This window comes from Eriocheir sinensis, chromosome 19, assembly GCF_024679095.1.
Source record: "Eriocheir sinensis breed Jianghai 21 chromosome 19, ASM2467909v1, whole genome shotgun sequence".
NCBI lineage: Eukaryota > Metazoa > Arthropoda > Malacostraca > Decapoda > Varunidae > Eriocheir > Eriocheir sinensis.
The window spans coordinates 12373238-12388712 of NC_066527.1; positions in this window are offsets into that span (position 1 = coordinate 12373238).

The window sequence follows — 15475 nt, forward strand, 5'->3', positions numbered from 1 at the left end:
AGGTGAGTGACTGGTCTGCTGACCTGGGCAAAAAGGAAAAGCACCGTCTGTGTGCTGATTGCACTGGGCGATTAGGCTGCGCTTGGCTACGATCGAGTGACGCTCTATGGGCGTTGAGTGTTTCGGGGTAAGGGAGTTCACCGAATGCCAATTCTGCAAAAATTTATTGATAATGAAATGAGAGAGGTGTAGTTATGACTCGGTGGGTGTGAAACTGAGTGTGTTATGATTATTAGCGTTCAAGGAATATTAATTCATGGTACATGACTAGTTGAGAAGGAGGTTGAGAAATTACGAATGCCAAATCTAATGGAAGTCCACGATACGCTATTGCCAGCCAGCTCAGCAGATATCGGCGTGGAAGATCCGATGTAACTGGCGTGGAACCGACCAGCGTGCTCGGATCTGTCACGGCACGAATGGCCCTGTCACCCCGCCCCCTCCCCCCTCCCTCTCACAGACCTGCAGCAAAAGTGACAAGGGTATTTGGAGCAGTAAAGACAAGGTCTGACCATAGCGCCCGTATCTCTCCATTGAAGTAGCAGGAGAAGTATGATGTGTCGATTATGTATCCTACATCCGTGACGCTGTTTGTGTGGCGCTCAGAATGCTGAACGAGGGATTACGACTCGTGTGTGTAAGTGCTTGTTTGCGACTGTGGTCGTGTGTGTATTGTTTGCCTTTTCGCGTGTGTTACAGTGAAGGGTGTAAATGCAAATGAGGTGTCAATGAGGACACTGTGTACAATAAAGCGGAGTTTGCCGGGGTATTGACGTTCCCTCCATGAGCGTGCGAACTATATGTTAATAATATTGTAAAGGCCATGCAGGCGCTGTGATTGGGCAGACGCTACCTGACGCAGGATCGTTCGAAAATCAAGACTAAATGATGACCGTATCATTTCCAATAAACTTATGAAAGAATTTAAATTAATAATTAAAGCATGAATGTTTGAAACATTTAATAGATAAATGCTATTATTACGATATTAAATGGCAAACACGAAACTAGTTATTATGATTAGACTTTCCACAGTAGGTTGCCGGGTTCTCAACTTCTCATTCAACCCTGCGCGCGCGCGCTGAGTATAACCGAGTTGGCTGTTGTTTCTCGCCGAGTGTGGACGTGTCTCGTCTCCCTTCCTCGCCCTTCCCAATCCACAGCTAAGTGAATCTACATTCACACAACTTTTTTTTTTTTTTTTTTTTAGTTATACATTTGTTTTTGTCTCGTTTGGTTTTAGAATGTTAGCAAGTTTAACTATCAGTAGTTTTAATTCTTTTACAAGTTTACTGCGAAGGACCTTATTTTTGGGGGGTGCTGCTCATAGCGCCGTTAGAATTTTTCTTAAAGGGCCTCTTGAACGACCCCAGCCCCAGCAGGCTATTTTTATTTTATTCCTACTTTTCAAACGAGCCTGTCTCAATGCGCGTCTGCCCAATTACAGTGCGTGCACTGTACACAAGGAACGACAATACCCCGATAAACTCCACTTTTTTGTACACAGTACCTTCATTGCCACTTCATCACACACAACTTACACCATTCACTATAACAATCGAGAGGACAAACAACACACCCTCAAACAGTCACAAACAACCACTTGCACACAAGTCTCATTCCCTCGTTCAGTGTTTGTAGCTACACACCAACAACGTTACAGATGTACGTAATCGACACACCAACCTTCGCCTGCTGCTTCCGTGGGGAGATGGGGAATCTCTTGTCAGACCTTGTTCTGGTAATACTTAATAAGAAGAACGCCTCCCCCTTCGCCACTCCAGCCCCCTCTACCCCCCAAGACAAGCCTAGGGAACTGTGGGGAACCGGGGTTTGGTGGGGGGAAGCCAAAATCACTGAAAAATGGGTTTTCAAAATTTCCCAAGAAAAACTCCTAAATGTAGGAAAATTCCCTAGTCTCGAAAGTAAGGAAAGTACTAACTTTATAACCTAACAGCCCCCCTCGCCCCCCTGCTAACCAATTAAGGGCCCCCCTCTGGATCCCCCACATGTATGATGCGCCGGATTTTTTTTTTTTTTTTTTTTGGTGGGGAGCATATTTAAACTACTACAACCGAACTTTACGACCTGCTAACCTTACCAAGAGGACTGCGCCCCCCTTGAACCCCCCCATATAGGGAATTTTCCTTAATTTAGGGATCTTTCTAGGGAAATTTTGGAAGCGGGGGGGGGGGTCCAGGGGGAGCGCAGCCCCCCTTGGCTAGGAGGGGGTTAGCAGGTCGTAAAGTTCGGTTGGAGTAGTTTAAATATGCTCCCCACCGAAAAAAAAAAAAACGATTTTCCGGCGCATCATACATGTGGGGGGGGGGCTCCCCTTAGTTAGCAGGGGGGCGAGGGAGGCTGTTAGTTATAAAGTTACTTTCGAGACTAGGGAATTTTCCTTCATTTACGGATTTTTCTAGGGAAATTTTGGAAGCCCATTTTTCAGTGATTTTGGCTTCCCCCCCAAACCCCGGTTCCCCACAGTTCCCCAGGCTTGTCTTGGGGGGTAGGGGGGGCTAGAGTGGCGAAGGGGGAGGCGGACTTCTTATAAAGTATTTCTTACTGCCCCAAACACCCTTGCCATTTTTTGCTGCCAGGCTGTGAGAGGGCCATCCAGTGTGATTCGTGCCGTGATAGATCCGAGCACGCTGTCTGGTTCAAAATCAGTTGTCGGATCTTTCACGCCAATGTATGCTGGGCTGCTTTGCAACATCATCTCGAACTCGAGATTTGGCATGCCTAATTTCTTGACTTCCTTCTCAGCTAGTTATATACCATGATTGTTTCTTGAACACTCTAGATCAACCTACCAGACACCCTTGACACACAATACACTTCCCCCCTGGAACCCCAAGCACTCAACATTCCAATCAGCACACAGAAAGGTGCGTTCCCTTCGTGCCTCAGACCAGACTAACCATTCACCTACTCTACAGGTGCCAACAAAAATTACCCCCTGGCCTGCTCTAGCAGCTCTACCACCCTCCCCGGTTGTGCCCCGTTATTTCCCAACTATGGTTTCCTTTTTTCTTCCCTTTCATCTTCTCCATTCACCTTCCTCCATCAATGCCCCCCTTTTTCCCTTCATCCTAACCAACATATCACCTACCATTAGTTTCACACCCACCACGTTGTAGTCGCATTTCTAAAATTATAGACTTTTTCTCATCATGGAAAATATAATGTCATTTACATTACCTCATCACAACACAACCACATGGATTTTTTTTTTTACTCAATCTGCAATCAATCAATGATCTTGATCTTGATGTCATAAGTGGCTTGAGATATCTCCTCAGCCAGGCCTTTGTATCGGCAGCTCCTGTGAAGGAGCCTAACTAGCCCCATAAAACACTCAAGAAGAAGAAGGAAACAAAACATACAGAAAGTCGGTGTCCTACTCGGGGAAGATATCATTGCCTACATCTTGCACGCCACATGCTCTTCCAGTCCTCGCATTCACTTCACGTCCCCTCTCACTCAGAAACACTTGCATCATCTTTGTCATACTTCTTACATTCCAGCACCACGTGCTGTACAGTTTCATCCCCACCCCTGTCACACATCTGGGCACACTTTGATGCGGGCGTGTGTCGCGCCGCGGGCTCCGTGCCGGATTCGCAGTGTTGACGAGAGATTGGTGTTAGGTCTGTGAAGACTTTACAGGCGATGCATCGAAATGGATCGGATGTTTGCCTTTAATGGTGCCATATAAAATGTGTTCTCCTGGCTGGAATCAACCAAGATGACCTACACAAGATCAACTGGATTTGTACGCCGTGCCTGACTCGAGCATCTCTTGCTACTGGCATAGTGGAAAGAGTGGAAGAATTTAAGCAGGAATTATCTAAGGAAATATCAGAGGTGAAGGAAGAAGTTGAGCTTCGAGCGAGCCGTGAGTGTGAGAGAAGAGCTGGGAGAGGTGGCTGAGGTGTTGCAGCGAATGTCGGTCAACTCGGCCCATTGTCAGCTCGGCCCATGACCAAGTCGGACCATTGCATACCAACTCGGCCCTTTTTTTTTTTTTTTTTACGTCTTAGCCTATTGCGTCGGTAGGCTTCTTCCCGCTGGGGCGTGATGGTCGGCCCAGCCCGTTCTAGCGCAGGCGAGTGTTTATAGTGGCCCCATCTTGCATTGGCTCATGCTGCCCTCCTGGAGCTCATCTTTAATCCTAGAATCTTGAGTCCGGGTTGATAGGTGGTCTTCTGGACAGCATGTGGGTAGTTTTCAGCCACTCGATCGGCGGCGGCTGAAAAATCCCAGCTTGGTGGCACCGGTCGGGGATTGAACTCGCGTCCTCCTGAACGCGAGGCCGTCTCGCTATCTGTTCAGCCACCGCCTCCCCCATTGCGTATTCAACACAACGAAACGGCTGCTAAATGCTGATTCAGCGGGTGCAAGCTAGGCCGAGGTCACCAAGCCCAGGAGGAAAGTAAAGAAAAATCTCCTTGTTAAGGCCTCTGAACAAGATAAAAAGGCTATTGAGTTGAAAAGTGAAGTTTCCCAGGCATTACAAGGCATTCAGATTACTGATTCAAGTTTCACTAATGGATGTAACATTGTAATGAACTTTGATGATAACATGAGGAATGAAGCAGCCCCAAAATTGGAGTCTGTGGAGCAAATTAGTACTAAGTGTGGGGAAATTAAGGGCAAAAATCATGATTTGTAATGTGCATAAGGAGGAGGCCGGGAATAAGACCATAAATTATTGAGACACTGCTAAACAGAAATGAGTTCCTACACTCGATTCCACAAGTTGAGGAGAAAATTTATAAGATTTTTACTAAGCCTGCAGCTGGTGGCACAATGCATTATATAATAAATGTGATCCAACTGTTAGAGAGCTAATCTATAAGCACCACGATAGAATAAAACTTGAATGAGGGTGTATAGCTGTGAGACAGATACCATGCAATAATGTTATCGTCAGATATGGTCATATTGAGGCCAAATGCGCTGCCAAGAGCAATGGGGAGATCCCAGTATGTTAAAAATGAGCTGGAGATCATAAAGCGAAGGACTGCCGCGGGACTGAAAGGAAATGCATTAATTGTGTGAGGTACAAGAAGCCTGAATTTAATCATTCGGCGAACGACCAGTGTTGTGTAGTTTTACAGACTAAAATTGAGAGAATTCGTAACATAACCGACATGGCTACTAATTCCTCAGATTCAAAGATAAAATGTGGTCTGCTGAATGCTCAGTCAGTCGGAAATAAATATTATTATGTCTTGTCTGGGGGATGGGATGGCATGATGTAGGGGAGAGCCGGTATGATTCGGACACTTTTTCTTTTAACATTTTTAGAAAAAAAAACTAAGCAGCAAAATAATTCTGTTGATGCCAAAATAATCCTTCATCCTTTGTTTCTTTACCATAAATATAGCACACCTGTAACTGCTTTCCGTATTTAGCAGTAGCGGCTGAAACACAGGTTTCTAAATCGTCCGAACCATCCCTACCCGTGGTGATGGTTCGGTCATAGAGGTGGGATGGTTCGGTTACTTTCATTACTCAACACTTATTGTCATTACGTACTTTGGATTGGCTAATAAACATGTAACTATCACTTTTAAGTAATTTTTATTTTCAAATACAAAAATATCTTCTACGATATGCTCTTATAAACGTAACATAATGCAGGCCTACAATAACTTCACTCTTAGCTTTCCTTGCCCTTATTTCTGACTTGAAAAGAAAACATAGAATGCATCTGAACCACTGAGAAGTTTGTAACATAATGCAGGCCTACAATAACTCCACTCTTAGCTTTCCTTGACCTTATTTCTGACTTGAAAAGAAGCTTTAAAAACTTAACTTCCTCTTTCAAAACAAAACATAACTTTACTGGTTAACTTTTATAGCTAGCGCATATTATAGCCATCAAAACTGAAACAAAAGTTGTAATACCCCTGCCTTCTTTTGATACTTTCAGGGGTAGGTTTTGGTAGCACCCCAATAAGGCACTCTCTAGGGATGGTTGCTTCGTCTACAATATCTGGGAAGCAGAAGCAGTTTCCCCTTACTTTCATTGATTTTCTTAGAAAAGAAACTTGGAATTCATTTTCATTATCTAAACCACTGAGAAGTTTTGCAACATAATGTACTTTCCTACCCTTTATAGGGTCTATTCCAAGAAGGACAAAGTCCCCTTCTTCTGGAGACTTATCTAAAAAGTTGATGTCCAAATCTTCGAAGTCTTCTTCAGAGATGTCAGAAGAATGGTTAAGTTCTGCATCTAAAAGCTGAGTATTTATGATGTCTCCATTATCACTGCTCTCTTCATCATATGCTTTAGTCTTCTTAGCAGGCCTCTTTGTTTTATGTGACTTTGATCCATCTTTTAGTTCTACATTTATTATATTTCTCTTCACTTCCTTTACCTTTGTAGACTTTCTCTTGATATGCCTCTTTTCAATTTCCAGTTTTTCAGGGGTATCAGTCACTATCATACACTTTCCTCTTTTTCTTCTTTTTCTTTTCTTGTTGCAGCTTTTGGGAAGGGTCTGATGTCTTGAGGAGAGAGATGTTGAGGTTTCCCTGGTACAGAAGATATTCCTTGAGGAGAAATTCCTAGTGTCTCTGACTCCAGTGAAAGATCAGATGAGGATACTGACTGCAGAGTTGTGGTCAAGGGTTGTGGAATGAGATCTGCTTGAGAGACTACCTGCTGTGAAGTTGTTAAAGGTGGATGCACTGCAAGGTTTGGATGGGAGGCAGCTTGCTGTGTGGTTGTTGGGGAAAGTTGTAGTGCTAGATATGGCTGTGAGGTTGATGGGCAGGGTTGCAGTTCAGAACTTGCCTGGAAGGTGTCTTGTTGTGTTGCTGATGGGGTTGGTGGTTCTGTAGGATCTGGTAGTAGCCTGTCACAGACGGAAGCTCCTACAAAATCGTCTTCATTGAATACCCCGGTGTCAAATGGATGAATGCCTGTGGCTCTAAATCCAGCTTTGACATTAACTGGAGTTGCTGCTCTGTCCCAGGCACTACACATTATAGGGCCAAGGTCATAGATTGACACACAACGCCCAGGGTGTTGCAGCATCCATGCATTCAATCCTTGATTAAAAAATGTCTTAAATGGCCCAAACACGCATCTGTCTAGGGGCTGGAGTTTGTTGGATGTGTGAGGAGGCAGGGTTAGGATCACAATTCCATTTTCTTTAGCATAGTTGATTGCATCCAAAGATAGATGAGATTCATGATTATCCAAAATCAGAAGGACCTTTTTGTCTTTAGTGCACCTATAGTATCCCCAAACTATCGAGTCCATCCTGGCGGTGCCCCGAGACGGGGTTTTCCCTTTTGCGGCTATGCCAAGTCTACTACCAGCAATTAAATGCTTAGTACGGAAGTGGGAAATTTTGTCCTTTCTCCCTTTCCCTCTCTCTCCCTACGGCCCCACCCCACCTCTCCCTCTCTCTCTCTCTCTCTCTCTCTCTCTCTCTCTCTCTCCTTTAATTTTTCTGTTTCTCCCACCCTTTTCCTCATTACTTCCTCATCCTCCTCATTCAGACATGCATTCCTTTCTTGTTACATGTTTTTTTCTCCTCTCCCTTCACACACTTACACACACACATACACACACACACACACACACAGATACATGCATACATACATACATAAATACATAAATAGACAAAAGTGATTCAAACCATACAAATTAAGAGTATTCTCTCTCTCTCTCTCTCTCTCTCTCTCTCTCTCTCTCTCCACTTTTTATTTTTTTACGTTTGACTCTTTCCACACCACCCTAGAGATAAGAGTTAAGGTGCGGTTTTTTTACAGAGGTTTCCCCAGGAGGCATAATCCTCTTTCAAATATTTAATCTGACAGTTCTTCATCCGAACTATCCTCCTCCACATTGATGATGAAGGATTCCACCAAATGATCAACCGCAACATCTTGTCGTGCATCCTCTTCTTGAAGGCCCTCTGCATGCTGTACTGCCTTCATCCAGTTGCTTGCCGTGACCAAGCTTAAGGCTTCCTTGACGAGAGGTTGTAGGGAGGCCATTTTATAGTTGTTGTTCTTGGCGACATGGGTTTTTACTTGAGCCCAAATGAGCTCAATAGGGTTGTAGTGGCAGTGGTAAGGTGGAAGCCTGACAACTTTATGTCCTGCTGCCTCGGCAATGGAGTCGATGCGGTATTTTTTTCCGACTGCAATTTTTTTTTGTGTTCTCGTAAAATTCCAACACTGTTCTTCTCACCACACATTTGTCGAAATCGTCCAGGTTGGTTACAGTCGCAGAGCGCCTCTTTTTCGGCGATGAGAAGACAGGCGGTTCAGGAGACTCTTGTGTCATGCTCGAACGACAGCGCAAGGGAGAATGACTTGACTCGTGGAGTCATGACCATGCTTGACACTTGACCTCATTAAGTGCACCCTGGGAACGCTCAGCTAATCCTTACTTCAAAGTAGCCACGCCTCTCTCTCTCTCTCTCTCTCTCTCTCTCTCTCTCTCTCTCTCTCTCTCTCTCTCTCTCTCTCTCTCTCTCTCTCTCTCTCTCTCTCTCTCTCTCTCCTTTAATCTTTCTGTTTCTCCCACCCTTTTCCTCATTACTTCCTCCTCCTCCTCATTCAGACATGAATTCCTTCCTTGTTACATGTTTTTTTTCTCCTCTCCCTTCACACACACACACACACACACACACACACACACACACACAGATACATGCATATATACATAAATACATAAATCGACAAAAGAATGATTCAAACCATACAAATGAAGAGTATTCTCTCTCTCTCTCTCTCTCTCTCTCTCTCTCTCTCTCTCTCTCTCTGTGTGTGTGTCGTGTGTCGTGTTATCATGAGAACTGACCTCTCGTTTACCTGCGGATTAAAGCGGTCAATGTACCCATGACCCAGCCTCAAAAAACGGCAGCACTGCAAAACACAGCTACCACATTTTGTGGTATTTATACAAAGTCATTGTCATCATTCCACTAGAACAATATTCAAAGCCCCCTATACATCCTCATTATAAATTTATATAAGTGCACTATTATGAAGTTTCATTTCACGTTAATCTAACAATAAGACAATAATTGCTGCTTGTACACTTGGCATCGCCGCAAAAGGGAAAGCCCCGAAAAGGGCACCGCCAGGATGGACTCGATAGATTGGGGATACTATAGTATTAGCAACAAAATGCTGCAGCACAGAAGGGAAATTATTGGCTGTCATCCAGCCACTAGGATGAACAAGACCTTTGCATGCTGATGGAACACCTGCCATCATACGAGCTTCATCAAACCTTACTCTAGGAAATATGAGGCATGGGGGCAGGGCATTACCATTGGCACATATTATCCCTACTAAAGTAATCAACTCTCCACGCTCTCTTGATGTCACCTGGCCAATTTGATGAGCTCCCTTCTGTGCAATAATTTTGGGGAGTCTCTGAACGGTTGTGCATCCAGTTTCATCCAGATTGTATATGCTAGACTCTGTCAGGCTGTAGCGTGCTAACAGCTCCTCTAGCTTCCCCTGAAAGACACCAAGATTTGTTCTGTTAAAACTAGTCATTCTAGCCAGACTCGTGGCTTCAGGGGTTCTAAGAGAGAGATCGCCATGCCTCTCCATGAAGCCTGTGAACCAGTCTTTCCCTGCTGATTCATCCCTTTTCCATGAATTAGGCACATTAACCTTGTTCATTAGTGCATATTCATAGGTTAGCTGCCTTGTTATCTTAGGTGTTAAGCCATAAAACATGTTTGAACACTGTTTTAGGTAAGCAGCCAGTTCTTCTTCCATTGCTCGTGTGAGAACTTGTCTAACTGCATAATTGCCTAGCTGAAATCCTTTGTTTTCTTTCTTGTCCCTTGACAAGTAGTCATTAAGTGTACTTTTTGGAACCCCATATTTTTCCGCAGCTCTCCGAATGGATGCTCCCTTTTCCTGTACTTCAAAGAAAGCATTTTTTAGAGCAGTCATCTCTCTCCTTGTTCGTTTTTTTCTTGTATTTCCTTCCCATGATGACTCTGAAACAAAGAAAACATCGTCTGTAAATTCAAACAATTATTTACTCATGTTAATTTTGTAAATTGAACACGTGCTTGAATAAATGATGAGAGGGATGGTTCGGACATGTCTGAACCATCCCCCTCCAAGAGTGTCCGAATCATCCTCCATTTTTAAAACAACAAAAACAACACACACATCTCCTAGCATCAACACCACGCCGGCTACTTTTACGGCAATATCTTCGTAATGCATCACTGTTCCACCATAGTGATATACCCTACCGGTTCTTGACATATTCATAGAGTGATAGCTTACGATAAACAATGAAAATAATACATAGGAAGGTAAGAAAAACATAAATTCTTACCTGCGTCTAAGAGCACAGCGGTCACGGGGTGGAGGTTCCGCGTGGTCTGAGTAAACAAAGTCTCGCACGTTCACGCAAAATATCGTGCATCTGGGATCCATACGCTTTACAGAAAACGTGATGTACGGACCATCCCACCGTCCGAATCATACCGGCTCTCCCCTACCTCTCATCTCCCTTGTTGTAATTCTCTTTGCAACAATAAACTTCAATCAATCAAAACTCTAGTTATCCGTGATTTCATCAAAGAAAAGGATCTTGATATGTTAGCGGTAACTGAAACATGGCTACATGATTACGATGCGGCCAAGATTCGTAAGATGAGACCAGTAAATCTACCTTTCTACATGTTCCGAGGGAGGCAAGAAGTGGTAGTGGGATTTTTCTTTCGAACTCTTAAGAAGATTCGGAAAATGGCATCTGAGAGGTGGGATACTTTTGAATTAGTGCAAGTCATCTGTGAATTAATAGAAGGAAAAGCACCTTTAGTGTGGTGTATCGACCTCCTGATTCAAGAGCAGAGGTGTTTATCGATGAATTTCGCACATACCTGCTGGAGTCTGTGGACATGGTGAGTGCAAATGTGTTCATCTGTGGTGACTTTAAATCTCTGGATCGATGACCCTGAAAATTCTTCTGCCATGGCCTTCATTGACATGATGCACACTTTCAACTTGATCAATAAAGTGATCGAGACGACCTCTTTAGGGGGACATGTGCTAGACTTGGTTTTCAGTGATATAAACTGTGATCATGTGCAAGGCGGGTGTGCCGATGAAATATGTTGTATATCCCCGGTGCATAAATTGGTAGCCTTTGAAATTTCATATATGAAGGAAGCCGTGCAGAGAAAAAAAAAATACGTTCAGACAGCGAAGAAATTTTCATCCAGAAATATTGATAAACTCTGGAATGCAGAAATTTGCCATTAAATGTCGTGAAATCTGTGAACATGGCTCGGCGGTACGTGGAAATTATGCTACCTGCCTGATTAAGCTATACGTATACAATGGTAGGGTTAGAGATGATTATAACAGCCTATGTCCTCTGGTTGAAAAAAAAAGTGTTGAAAGATCATGCGCCTTGGTTTAACGCGCAAATACTGAGGGCGAAAAGGGAGAAAAAGAAAAAAAAACTGTGACGTAGGCTTAAAACAGATGAGGCAAGAAGAGCATACCACGAGGCAAGAAAAAGAAAACCGGCGAGTGATAAAACGAAAAAGAGCGTACTATCGGAATAAGGTTGTGGAGGCAGGGCCTAACATCAATAAACCATATAAGGTGCTTGACAGTTTGGCTGGAAACAGGAAAGTTAACAAGCTTCCGGATGGATTCTCGGATGATGTGCGCTGGCAAATATGTTTCTAGAATTTTTTGATAAGAACCTTGAGGTTACCAGGAACTTTAAAGCAGACGATTATCATGGATCCACTTTGGAAACTCCAGTACCTGAAATCAATAAGTTAACAAGCTTTCAACAAGTGGATGTGGCTGTGGTGAAAACTATCGTACACAGGGTGAAACTGATTGATTGATTGATTGATTGATAGTTTATTGTTGCAGGTAAACAACAAGGGAGAAGGGAGGAACATGCCATCCCAACCCCCAGGCAGGACAGAGTGTGATTATACAACCATTAATACATGTGTAGGTAGCACCATGAAATTAAAAAGATACAATGGTAGGAAGGAAAGCACAACAAGGGAGGGGGCAGTACCTCCCCCTGGACAATAAGACAATAAAATGTGGGGACGGAGAACATTGCCCAAGCACTAGATGGGAATGAATACAGAGATAGAGTAAATACTAGTCCTTAAAGTAAAATACTGCAGAGATCATAGCCTTGTATAGCACGGCAGTAGTTCAGACTGCCACACACGGCATCACCACCTTGGTGCAAACTGAGGGTGTTCTTTGAGGATAGCAGGGAGGACTTGGTTCAGGAGCCAACAAATTGTCTGGGGCAGGTCAAGGCAGTCCCGTGGCTAAAACTTAGCAATGACAGGGCATTCCATGACATAGTGATGCAGTGTGTGGCCCCTCGGCCTGGCACAGAGCGTGCAGCAGACACCAGGGGAGTTACTAACCTCCCAGTAGTACCTATAGCCTAGCCTAAGGCGCATTGCTACCACATCCTGAGGGGCACTGTGTCGCCCATAGGGGTAAACACAGCGCTGGGAGACACTAACATAGTGGAGGCTGCTGGCGCTGCCATTGTCACAGCAGTGTCTGAGTTGGGTAGCAATGCTATCACGTGAATAATGCCTAAGTCTATTCTTAACATAGCTAAGCGTATAGTCAGTGCCAGGGTCCACTGTGTCATCCTGAAGGGCTCGTCGAGCAAGGCAGTCTGCCTTCTCATTGAGCTGGATGCCCACATGAGAGGGCACCCAGGTGAAGTGGACTGTGGCACCTGCGGCCTCAAGGGCACGGACGGCAGTCAGGCACTTAGCTACAAGATCACAGTCGGCAGGGGAGGAGGACACAAGTTCATGCAATGCAGCCTGGCTATCGACAAACAAGTAGACATTTTCGTGCAAAGCTGCTACAGTGTGGAGAGCCTCAAGGATGGCATACAGCTCAGCCCGGGTCGAGGACAGGTACCCCGGCAGCCGCCTGGTAACCTCAATGTCAGTGTACTGTGTGGGGGAAGCGTAATCCCGGATGAACACACCACAGCCCGACCTGCTGCCATCAACTAAGCCAACACAGTACACATATACAGCCCGAAAACGGGGTACTAGGATAGTTTTATCATGAAGTGATCCTGGAGGACATGGGGAAGCCAAACACGTTTAGGGAAAGGTAGTTTTTCAATGTCTACACTGACACGGTTGGGAGGCCATGCAGGTTGGGCTGGGGAGTAAACTAGTCCTAAGCACGCCTCTAACACACCCGTCTTTGCTAACATGAGATAAATTTTCCTAAGGTAAGAGGTAACAGGAGCCCTGGAGTCACGGTGCAGAGTTACCAGTGCCTGGTGAAGGGGCACTGCACCAGCACGAAGCAGGCGGCTGACGGTGCGACAAGTAATTTCCCAGATTCTGTCCACAACACGAGGCAGATTCAGTTCTGCCCTCATGACCTCAAGTTTTGCAGTTCTGGGCACCCCAGAATGAGGCGCATGGCCTCATTTTGAATAAGTTCCAAGGGGTGAAGTTGTGCCGCACTAAACTGTACCAAAACAGGGGCAGCATAATCAATGAGGGACCTCACGACAGAAAGGTAAAACATCCTGAGGACAGGGATGCCGACTCCAAGGCCCCTGTTAGCCAAAACCTTAAGAGGAGCTAACCTAGGAAGGCAGATGTCCTGAACATGAGTGACGCTCTGCACAGATTTCTGGAAGCTGACAGGGGCGCCTAAGTACTTGTATGTAGGAACTCTAGCTAAAGGAGTGCCATTAACGCTGGGCAGGTGAGAAACTCTCCTCCCACTGGCTTGAAATTTCGTCTTAGTTTCATTGATGACAAGGCCCATTTGTTCACATAGCGCTGACAGCTGCTCCAAAGCTAAACTGAGAAGAGCAGGACTGCTGCATTGCACAAGGATGTCATCTGCATAGATAATGACCTGAGTATTGCCCGGAAAGGGCCACCGAGCAATTTTGTCCATTAAAATGTTGAAAAGCATGGGGCTGAGGACACCCCCTTGCGGTGTGCCCAGCTCAAACACTTCCTCCGTGGAGGTAGCACCCTGGAAGACCACTTGCGCCCTCCTACCATACAAATAGTCCCTGATCCAGCTTAAGAGTCTTCCACGGACACCCTTCAGAGTGAGTTCCTCCATTATGACATCCTTGTTGGCCCTATCAAAGGCCCCTTTTAAGTCCACAAAAGCGCGACAATTCACGTCTGGATTACTAAGGCACTTAAGAAAACAGTCACTTGTGGAACGGCCCTTCATAAACCCATGTAAGTTTGGGGAGAGCCGGTCCCCCAGCTTATAGAGAAGTCTGTTCAAGATCACCCGCTCTAACAGTTTACACACACAGCTCGTCAGGGAGATAGGGCGAAAGGTGCCATCACCCTTGGGGATGGGAACGATCAATGCAGCTTTCCACGGAGGGGGGAGGCAACCTGCGGCAAACGACATGTTGAACAGGTCAAGCAGGGGGTTGTCACCTTGCACAACGAGTAAGGCATTAAGAATGTCGTAAGTCAACCCGTCGTGGCCCGGGGCTGTCGACTTGCCATGTTTGACGGCAAGAAGGAGTTCATCGTGGGTAATGGGGACACATGTGTCATCCAGAAGTGTGACGTGGTGCTGAACGAGGGCCATCCGCCGCTCCCTGTGGCGGGCAAGTTCGGCCTGGTGTTGTGCAGGGAGACCACCAAGGGAGGAGGCCCTCTGCCACTGGCGCATCAGGTCCTGGGCCCGGTCCGCAGGGTCAGGGTCACTCACCAGCCGTTTGGTCCTCCCTCTCACCCTGTTGACATGGTGCCAAACCTCCCGCAGGGAGCGGGTCTTGCGCACGCTGGCAAGGAAGGCGACCCAGTGTCGTGACCGGGTCTCTTGTCTGAGTTCAGTGAGGTGGCGCGCCACAGCGACCATGGCATCGCGGGCAGCCCGATCGGCGGGGTCCTGCTGCCAGCGCCGCTGGTACGAGGCAAGGGTGCGCTGACAGTTGGAGACAGCCGGGTCCGAGGCGTAGGTCTGCAGGCGGCGCTTGGCGGGCCTTGGAGGGGCCCTGCCAGCTGCAACAAAACTCTCGACGGTGTCCAGCAGGCCGTGGTACAGCGAGGCGGCGTCGGTAAAGGATCCCTTCACAGTATGGTACCACGCCCCGACTTCGGCAACGAGGCGCGGCATCCGGGCAGCAGGGACAGCCAACCGCTTCCGGGACACAGCAGGGGCAGGCTGGATCGGGATGGTCGTCTCCAGGGCAAAGTGGTCACCAGCAAACACCTGGAAATAAGGGTCTGGGCAGTAAAAGCTGGCATGTTAAAAAGAGTGACATAGTCTAACCTGCCCCCCTGAACATGTGTGGGCACATTATCCCCCGTGAGGACAGCCGTCTCGGAGGCATCAAGGAAGGCCTTCCAGCGGACACCATTGACATTATTGGTGCGGTGACTACCAAGATCTCGGTGGCGTGAGTTAAGATCCCCCACAAGAACAGTCGGCTCCT